We start from the raw sequence: 11,147 nt of genomic DNA on the forward strand, positions 1-11,147 counted from the left end.
TCTTAATCGCGGCCCAGCTCTGATCCGGTCAAATTCTGGTGATAACAGAGAGACACCACTAGTGAACTGGACCCCGGTCCAATTCTTTACATCTGAAATACAATCTACTGCAATACTTGTTCTTTACTGTTCTTCGCAAACAAACATCATCGTCCACACTATACATCTAATCCTTAGTTTACAGCAAGCCGGTGAGATTGACAACCTCACTATTACGTTGGGGCAAAGTACTTTCATTGTGTTGTGCAGGTTCCACGTTGGCGCCGGAATCCCTGGTGTTGCGCCGCACTACACTCCGCCACCAACAACCTTCACGTGTTCCTTGACTCCCTACTGGTTCGATAACCTTGGTTTCTTGCGAGGGAAAACTTACTTGCGTGCGCATCACACCTTCCTCTTGGGGTTCCCAACGGACGTGTCGACTACGCGCCATCAAGACTATTTTACGGCGCCGTTGCCGGGGAGATCAAGACACGCTGCAAGGGGAGTCTCCCACATCCAATCTCTTTACTTTGTTTTTGTCTTGCTTTGTTTTATTTTATTTACTGCTTTGTTTTCTCTTATATCAAAAACACACAAAAAATAGTTGCTAGCTTTACTTTATTTACTGTCTTGTTCTCCATATTAAAAACACAAAAAAATTAGTTAATTGCATTTACTTTATTTAGTTTGCTTTATTTACTACTGCTAAAATGAATACTCCTAAAAATACTAAGTTGTGTGACTTCACTAGCACAAATAATAATGATTTCCTATGCACACCTATTGCTCCACCTGCTACTACGACGAGAATTCTTTGAAATTAAACACTGCTTTACTAAATCTTGTTATGAGAGAGCAATTTTACGGTGTTAGTTACGATGATCTTGCTTGCCCATCTTAATAATTTTGTTGAACTATGTGAAATGCAAAAGTATAAGGATGTAGATGGTGACATTATAAAATTAAAATTGTTTCCTTTCTCCTTAAGAGGAAGAGCTAAAAATTGGTTGCTATCTCTGCCTAGAAATAGTATTGATTCATGGACTAAATGCAAGGATGCTTTTATTGGTAGATATTATCCTCCCGCTAAAATTATATCTTTGAGAAGTAGCATAATGAATTTTAAGCAATTAGATAATGAACATGTTGCTCAAGCATGGGAGAGAATGAAATCTTTGGTGAAGAATTGCCCTACCCATGGACTAACTACCTGGATGATCATCCAAACCTTTTATGCAGGATTTAATTTTTCTTCACGGAACCTATTGGATTCAGCTGCTGGAGGTACCTTTATGTCCATTACTTTGGGGCGGCAACAAAGCTTCTTGATGATATGATGACAAATTACTCTGAATGGCACACGGAGAGAGCTCCACAAGGTAAGAAGGTAAATTATGTTGAAGAAACCTCCTCCTTGAGTGATAAGATTGATGCTATTATGTCTATACTTGTGAATGGTAGATCTAATGTTGATCCTAATAATGTTCCTTTAGCTTCATTGGTTGCCCAAGAAGAACATGTTTATGTGAACTTCATTAAAAGTAATAATTTCAACAACAATGCTTATAGGAATAATTACAGGTAACAACTATAGGCCATATCCTTACGCTAATGGTAATAGTTATGGTAATTGTTATGGGAATTCTTACAACAATAATAGGAGTGTACCCCCTGGTCTTGAAGCCATGCTTAAAGAATTTATTAGTACACAAAGCCGCTTTTAATAAATGCGTTGAGGAAAAACTTGATAAAATTGATATTCTTGCTTCTAAGGTTGATAGACTTGCCTCTGATGTTGATCTTTTAAAATTGAAAGTTATGCCTAACAAGGATAATGATAATAAAATTGTTACTACAGCAAATGCCATCCAAGTTTGAATTAATGAGAATATTAGATTGATGGCTGAATTGCATGCTAGGTGGGAAAGAGAAGAAAACGAAAAACTAGCTAAAGAGAATAATGTAGCTAAAGTTTGGACTATTACCACCACTAGTAATGATAATGCTTCACATGTTGCTACACCTCCTACTATCAATGGTAAAATAATTGGTGTTGGCAATGTTTCTACTCCTAGTGCAAAGCGTGCAAAATTGCACTGAAATTGCTAAAATTGTCTGAAGCTTGTTTTGTGATAAAGCTGCTGAAATTTTTCAAAATATTGGGGACAATGATCCCATTGCTGTAGATCATAATGGTTTAGATTTTGATGATTGTCACATCTCTGAAGTTATAAAGTTCTTACAAAAACTTGCTAAAAGTCCCAATGCTAGCGCTATAAATTTGGCCTTTACAAAACATATTACAAATGCTCTCATAAAAGCTAGAGAGGAGAAACTAAAACTTGAAACTTCTATTCCTAGGAAATTAGACGATGGTTGGGAGCCCATCATTAAGATGAGGGTCAATGATTTTGATTGTAATGCTTTATGTGATCTTGGTGCAAGTATTTCTGTTATGCCTAAGAAAATCTATGATATGCTTGACTTGCCACAATTGAAAAATTGTTATTTTGATGTTAATCTTGCTGATAATGCTATAAAGAAACCTTCGGGGAGGATTGATAATGTTCGCATTATGGTTAACAATAACCTTGTCCCCGTTGATTTTGTTGTCTTGGATATTGAATGCAATGCATCTTGTCCCATTATATTGGGAAGACCTTTTCTTCGAACTGTTGGTGCTACCATTGATATGAAGGAAGGTAATATTAAATATCGATTTCCTCTCAAGAAAGGTATGGAACACTTCCCTAGAAAGAGAATGAAGTTACCTTATGATTCTATTATTAAAACAAATTATGATGTTGATGCTTCGTCTCTTGATGTTACTTGATTCACACTTTCTGCGCCTAGGTGAAAGCGTTAAAGAAAAACGCTTATGGGAGACAACCCATTATTTTACTTCTGCACTTTTATTTTATATTTGAGTCTTGGAAGTTGTTACTAGTGTAGCAACCTCTCCTTATCTTTATTTTATTGCATTGTTGTGCCAAGTAAAGTCTTTGATAGTAAAGTCCATACTAGATTTGGATTACTGCGCAGGAACAGATTTCTTGCTGTCACGAAATTGAGCCGCCCCTGCTGTAGAAAATTTAGAAAAATCTGCCAATTTACGTGCGTGATCCTCAGATATGTACGCAAATTTCATTCAATTTGGGCATTTTCATCTGAGCAAGTCTGGTGCCTATAAAAAATTCCTCTTTACGGACTGTTCTGTTTTGACCGATTCTGCCTTTTATTTCGCATTGCCTGTTTTGCTATGTTTGATGGATTTCTTTGTTCCATTAACTTTCAGTAGCTTTGTGCAATGTCCAGAAGTGTTAAGAATGATTATGTCACCTCTGAATATATGAATTTTCAATTATGCACTAACTCTCTAATGAGTTTGTTTCGAGTTTGGTGTGGAGGAAGTTTTCAAGGGTCAAGAGAGGAGGATGATACAATATGATCAAGAAGAGTGAAAAGTCTAAGCTTGGGGATGCCCCCGTGGTTCATCCCTGAATATTTTAAGAAGACTCAAGCATTTAAGCTTGGGGATGCCCAAGGCATCCCTTCTTCATCGACAACTTATCAGGTCACCTTTAGTGAAACTATATTTTTATTCCGTCACATCTTATGTGCTTTACTTGGAGCGTCTGTTTGTTTTTATTTTTGTTTTTGTTTGAATAAATTCGGATCCTAGCATTCTTTGTTTGGGAGAGAGACACGCTCCGTTGTTTCGTATGAACACATATGTTCTTAGCTTTATTCTTAATGTTCATTGCGAAAGTTGAACTACTTCATTCATTGTTATATGGTTGGAAACAGAAAATGCTGCATGTGGTAAATGGTATAATGTCTTGAATAATTTGATACTTGGCAATTGTTGTGCTCATATAGATCATGTTTAAGCTCTTGCATCATGTACTTTGTACCTATTAATGAAGAACTACATAGAGCTTGTTAAAATTTGGTTTGCATGACTGATCTCTATAGTCTAGATATTTTCTGGTTAAGGTGTTTGAACAACAAGGAGACGATGTAAAGTCTTATAATGCTTACAATATGTTCATATGTGAGTCTTGCTGCACCGTTTTATACTTGAGTTTGCTTCAAACAACCTTGCTAGCCTAGCCTTGTATTGAGAGGAATTCTTCTCGTGCATCCAAATCCTTGAGCCAATAACCATGCCATTTGTGTCCACCATACCTACCTACTACATGTTATTTCTCTGTCATTCCAAAGTACATTACTTGAGTGCTACCTTTAAAAATTCTATCCTTTGCCTTTGCAATATATAGCTCATGGGAAAATAGCCTTAAAAACTATTGTGGTGAAGAATATGTACTTATGTGTCTTATTTCTTAATAAGTTGCTTGTTGAGCGGTAACCATGTTTCTGGGGACGCCATCAACTTTTACCTTTGTTGAATATCATGTGAGTTGCTATGCATGTTCGTCTTGTCTGAAGTAAGGGCGATTTTCATGATCAGTGGTTTGAGTATGCATATTGTTAGAGAAGAACATTGGGCCGCTAACTAAAGCCATGATTCATGGTGGAAGTTTCAGTTTGGACAATTAATCCTCAATCTCTTATGAGAATATTATCTGTTGTTGAATGCTTATGCATTAAAGAGGAGTCCATTATCTGTTGTCTATGTTGTCCCTGGTATGGATGTCTAAGTTGAGAATAATCAAAAGCGAGAAATCCAATGCGAGCTTTCTCCTTAGACCTTTGTACATGCGGCATAGAGGTACCCCTTTGTGACACTTGGTTGAAACATATGCTATGCAATGATAATCCATGATAATCCAAGCTAATTAGGACAAGGTGCGAGCACTATTGGTATACTATGCATGAGGCTTCCAACTTATAAGATGTCTTATACATAACACATATGCTTTATTACTACCGTTGATAAAATTGTTTCTTGTTTTCAAAATGAAAAGCTCTAGCACAAATATAGTAATCCATGCTTCCCTCTGCGAAGGGGCAATCTTCTACTTTATTGTTGAGTCAGTTTACCTATTCTTTCTATCTTAGAAGCAAACACTTGTATCAATTGTGTGCATTGATTCTTACATGTTTACTTATTGCACTTGTTATATTACTTTGTGTTGACAATTATCCATGAGATAAATATGTTGAAGTTGAAAGCAACTGCTGAAACTTATATCTTCCTTTGTGTTGCTTCAATGCCTTTACTTTGAATCTATTGCTTTATGAGTAACTCTTATGCAAGTCCTATTGATGCTTGTCTTGAAAGTATTATTCATGAAAAGTCTTTGCTATATGATTCATTTGTTTACTCATTATCTTCACCATTGCTTCGAATCGCTGCATTCATCTCATATGTTTTACAATAGTATTGATCAAGATTATGATAGCATGTCACTTCAGAAATTATATTTGTTATCGTTTACCTACTCGAGGGCGAGTAGGAACTAAGCTTGGGGATGCTTGATACGTCTTAAACGTATCTATAATTTCTTATGTTCCATGCTACTTTTATGATGATACTCACATGTTTTATACACACTTTATGTCATTATTATGCATTTTCCGGCACTAACCTATTGACGAGATGCCGAAGAGCCCGTTGTTGTTTTCTGTTGTTTTTGGTTTCAGAAATCCTACAAAGGAAATATTCTCGGAATTGGACGAAATCAATGCCCAGGGTCCTATTTTTCCACGAAGCTTCCAGAAGACCGAGGGAGATACAAAGTGGGGCCACGAGGCGACGCCACACTAGGGCGGCGCGGCCCAGGCCCTGGCCGCGCGGCCCTAGCATGTGGGTCCCTCGTGACGCCCCCGACTCTGCCCTTCCGCCTACTTAAAGCCTTCGTCGCGAAACCCCCGCATGCGAGAGCCACGATACGGAAAACCTTCCGCGAGACGCCGCCGCCGCCAATCCCATCTCGGGGGATTCAGGAGATCGCCTCCGGCACCCTGCCGAGAGGGGAATCATCTCCGGAGGGCTCTTCATCGCCATGATCGCCTCCGGATCGATGTGTGAGTAGTTCACCCCTGGACTATGGGTCCATAGCGATAGCTAGATGGTTGTCTTCTCCTCATTGTGCTATCATGTTAGATCTTGTGAGCTTCCTATCATGATCAAGATCATCTATTTGTAATGCTACATGTTGTGTTTGTTGGGATCCGATGAATATTGAATACTATGTCAAGTTGATTATCAATCTATCATATATGTTGTTTATGTTCTTGCATGCTCTCCGTTGCTAGTAGAGGCTCTGGCCAAGTTGATACTTGTAACTCCAAGAGGGAGTATTTATGCTCGATAGTGGGTTCATGCCTCCATTGAATGCTGGGAGTGACGAGCAACCTCTAAGGTTGTGGATGTCTTGTTGCCACTAGGGATAAAACATCAATGCTTTGTCTAAGGATATTTGTGTTGATTACATTACGCACCATACTTAATGCAATTGTGCTGTTGTTTGCAACTTAATGCGGAAGGGGTTCGGATGATAACCTGAAGGTGGACTTTTTAGGCATAGATGCATGCTTCGGATAGCGGTCTATGTACTTTGTCGTAATGCCCTGATTAAATCTCATAGTACTCATCATGATATATGTATGTGCATTGTTATGCCTTCTTTATTTGTCAATTGCCCAACTGTAATTTGCTCACCCAACATCTATTTATCTTATGGGAGAGACACCACTAGTGAACTGTGGACCCCGGTCCAATTCTTTACATCTGAAATACAATCTATCGCAATACTTGTTCTTTCTTGTTCTTCGCAAACAAATATCATCTTCCACACTATACATCTAATCCTTTGTTTACAGCAAGCCGGTGAGATTGACAACCTCAACTGTTACGTTGGAGCAAAGTACTTTGATTGTGTTGTGCAGGTTCCACGTTGGCGCCGGAATCCCTGGTGTTGCGCCGCACTACACTCCGCCACCAACAACCTTCACGTGTTCCTTGACTCCTACTGGTTCGATAACCTTGGTTTCTTACTGAGGGAAAACTTACTGCTGTGCGCATCACACCTTCCTCTTGGGGTTCCCAACGGACGTGTCGACTACGCGCCATCAAGCAACCAAATGCATCGGCCCGCCACCAACATTCAAAATCGAGACACATTACGATCGATCATGAAAGGGTAGTCGGTAGTATTCTCCTCTACAAACACTATTTAAGATCCAATGAAAATCTTTATGCAGAAAGTTGACACTTCATGTTGCACAAAGAGGTGTGTATGTAATGTGTGTGGGGTGGGGTGGGGCCGGGTGAGATAGTATGATGGATAAGTCAAAGTAAAAAGAGATCGCACCGGCCTAGTTGGGCTCTATTCTATTTAGAAGTGCGTTGCTGCTATAGGTGTCTTGCGTATGGAGTTGCTTATGATCAGGCAGACGAGTACTTTTGCATGAGACTCGCAGAGGCCACACGCCTTGATCATGAAATGTACATGTTTTTTTACAACAATGATTAATAATGAATACTTAAGAGAACCAAATGCTATAGACATAACTCGGTTCTTGGAAATTAATGTTGCTAGAGGATTTTTTGGGATACTTAGATGCATCAATTTCATGCATTGGAAATGGAAGAACTATCCATTTTGGTTGGTAAATATAAAGGCCATGTTAGAGCATTCATTGTCATATTAGATGTTGTGGTAAATTATGTCATATGGATTTGACACCTCTTCATTTGGCATGGTAGGATCTCACAATGACATCAACGTGTCGCAATGCTCTCTTGTGTTTGTAAGACTTGTTAAGGCAACACTCCAAAGAGCAACAATGAGATAAATAGCCATTGATACAACAAGGAACACCACCAAGCTGATGACATATGTCCTTGATGGGAGACATTTGTGAAGACAATCATCAACAACAAGGTGACGAACGATCTCTCTTTGCACAACGACAACAAGAGAGTTGCATTGTGCAGCGGGCGTTTGATGTGTTCCAAGTTCGTTGGGCTATTGTTCTCCACCCTGCTAGAACATGATCAGTAGATCAAATATGGGAGGTCATGACTTCTTGAGGTTGGGAAAGGCGCTAAGCTTAGGCAAAATGGTTGGCATTTTCCTAATGCATAAGCTAAGCTTAAGCACCCTAGGCACCGCATATAATTTTACCATCAAATATGTATATGGGTTATTATATGTGAATACACATTAATTTAGATAATGTAAATGATTAAATTACTAACAAATACCATTAGAATATGCCCCATCTCGATCGTAAGTGAAATATGCCATGATTTCTCATTGGGGAAATAATTTCTTGGTTGCCCTACTTAGACTTTCGTTTATGCCCCAGGCAAGGCGTATGTCCTCCACCTAGTGCCTAAGCGTGCAGAAGCGTTGAATAGGCCTTGCTTTCTCTAATAGTATCATCATGCACAACATAGCTTTTGGGAATGAATGTGATGATCTCCGAGTGCATGATCCAGAGTGGGACTTCAGGGGGCCTCTTGTCGATCCAAATCATGCATCAGCCGAGCTTGCATACTTCCTCAAGAGGCATCCGCAAATTCGTGATGAATGTATTCTTAGTAAGCTCAAAGATGCACTAGTTGAGCACATGGTGACAAGGTATTAACTTGTCAATGCCTATGGATTGTAGGCTAGGGTTTTAGTTGGAAGTAGAGGGCAAGTAGATCTCGAAGGTTTCAGCCGAAAAGTACTCGACGATTATGAAAACTAGGGTTTGTCAACAATGATTCGATGATCTCTGCGTCCCTCGACTCCCCCTTATATAGGAGGCGGAGCCGAGGGATTCGTGCTGTACAAGTTACAAAGTCCGGGAAGGTTTCAAACTCATCCCGTAAGATTACAAATAAGACTTTCTATTACAACTCTAACTTTCCTTAATAACATCTTGGGCTTCCGAATCTTCTTATTCTTCGAGTAGTGGGCCTTCAATAAACCCCGGGTACTATCTTCGGCAGGCCCATTAGGGATGCCTATGTCACATGGGGATCGCCAAAGTAAACCTATAGTTTGCATGTTCATGTCTTGCAGTGGACATTTCCTATCAAACTTTCAAAAAAATTCTAAAATTTAGTTTTCATTTGAATTTTCGTATGAACTTCAATGTTTTAATTGTTGTTTAATTAGTTTGGATGTTAAAATTTATCTTGCACTTGGTTTGTTTCATAAATTTTATAAATGTAAAGAAGAACATGAAAATTGTCAATGTGGACGAAGGCCGGTCCCTTTGGGGGTTTCCCTTGGGCACACCCACCCCTATGTATAATATGAGTGTATACAGAAAAACTAGAGAAAAAATGCCCATTTTATAATTGTGAAAGAAAATAAATATGTATGTGTAAGCGCCACTTTAATTCTCGTCTCTTGTCTTTCTTTTACAACACATCATATGCTACATTCTTAAATATATCATGGTAAGTGTACAATATCTATTTTTTTTATTAAACTTTGTGATACATTTTCTCAGCATGAGGTGTGCTATGCACAACTCTTCATGCATGCTTACTAGTGGGAAGATGAGTCCTCCTCCTCCATAGTACAAATATCACTTTCATTATTCTCTTTATTCGGCAGCCCCAATAATTTCCAACAACATATTCATTCTTAGGAACATTCCCGTGTACATTACTGAAAGAATGACTTACTTTCCTGCTGCACGCCATACAAGATCCCGCTTGGAACGTTCTGAAGTTAATAGCAAGATGACAAGGACCCTTGGTTAGCTACTAGCCTGCCGCCTTCATGAACAAGAAGATGGATAGCACAAAACAATATTGAAGATAAAAAGGGAAAAAATGTAAAGGCATATATGCAACATTGCGGGCATGATAGGAGCGGCAAGTTGGAAGAAGTTACTTTGGCTGGGCCCAGAGTTTTGGTCAAAGCCGTCCTAACATCACAAGCCATCTATCACATCACCTTTCTTGAGATTTGAAAGGAATTGCTGCAAAATATCATCGCTCTCCTCCATGTTAATTGTGGTTTAGTTGTGATAAGGTATCCGGAAGGAAGTGCAAAGTAAAATGGGACATGGTTTGCCGCCCAACAAAGTTTTGTGGTCTAGGAATCTCAGATCTTGAAAAGTTTGTCACCTCTCTAATAATTCGATGGCTATGGATTGAATGGACTGATAAGTCAAAAACTGGTTTTGCCTTGGCAACCCTTGTAATCAGAAGGATAAAGACTACTTTGATGCGGCAACCATTGGAAATGTTGGTGACGAGGAAAAGCTAAATTTTGGCATTCACCTTGGCTCTCCGGTATTAGGCCTAAAGACATTGCCCCTAAAATCTTCAAGTTAACAAAGCAAAAGAACATTTCAGTTAAGAAGGCCCTTGACAACAACTTTTTTGGTTGGCAAGTAGATACATGAAATGGTTTCGAGGTGGAGCACATTTAACATTTTTTTGCTCTTTGGGAGCTTGTCTCCACCGTCCAACTCCATTCTAGGAGCAATGACCTGATCATTTGGAAGTTCACCAATTATGGCATATATTTGACATCCTCGTCCTACAAAATGCACTTCGAGTACATTATCATCTCTCGCTACGACCATACTACATAGGTAATTTTGGTTCCTCAAAAAATGCAAGTTCTTTGCTTGGTTGATCTTGCAAAGTATAGTTTGGATGGAGGACCATTTGATTCAGTGAGGCAAAATTGCGAAAATTTCCCCTTTACAACCAAGTGCAAGAATCAGCGTCGCATATTATTTTCAAGTGTTGGTTCACCGTGCGAATTTGGAATGACATTCTACCTTGGTTTGCCCATCAAGATATAGACACCTCCCTTTGGGAAAACGAGGCTTACGTGCAAGATTGGTGGATCAACATGGCCACGTGCCTCACAAAGATATGGCCTCCTTGCTCATGCTTGTTTCTTGGAAATTTGGAAAGAGCGAAATGCAAGAGTCTTCTGTAAGCATGTTTCTCCAGCCCCCATAATCATTGTGAAGATCAAATATGAAGCAAAAAATGTGTAGCATAGCCGGTGCTAAATTCTTGCGTAACCTAATTCCGGGATAGTATGCTACTTAAAACCTAGGGCTCGCCCTAGGCACTTGTTCTAATAGCTAATTCTTGTTCAATGCAATGACAAATCTTTTGCATCCTTTCGAAAAAAGACAACTTGAGCGTGGTGATGCCATATTTTTCATGTGTGGCACTCATAAAATTTATGTAGTTGTCATCATTCATGGTGAACTCGTGCTTC

The 11,147-nt window shown here is 39.1% G+C and overlaps 1 protein-coding gene across 1 annotated transcript in view; it reads left to right on the forward strand.

Annotated features, from left to right (window-relative positions):
• The window catches only part of LOC124689192 (DNA-directed RNA polymerase V subunit 1-like), a 32,957-nt gene that overhangs the window by 1,901 nt on the left and 19,909 nt on the right, over nt 1-11,147 (forward strand). The gene's annotated exons all lie outside the window — the stretch shown is intronic.

The sequence above is a fragment of the Lolium rigidum genome, chromosome 2 (assembly GCF_022539505.1).
Source record: "Lolium rigidum isolate FL_2022 chromosome 2, APGP_CSIRO_Lrig_0.1, whole genome shotgun sequence".
NCBI classification, from domain to species: domain Eukaryota; kingdom Viridiplantae; phylum Streptophyta; class Magnoliopsida; order Poales; family Poaceae; genus Lolium; species Lolium rigidum.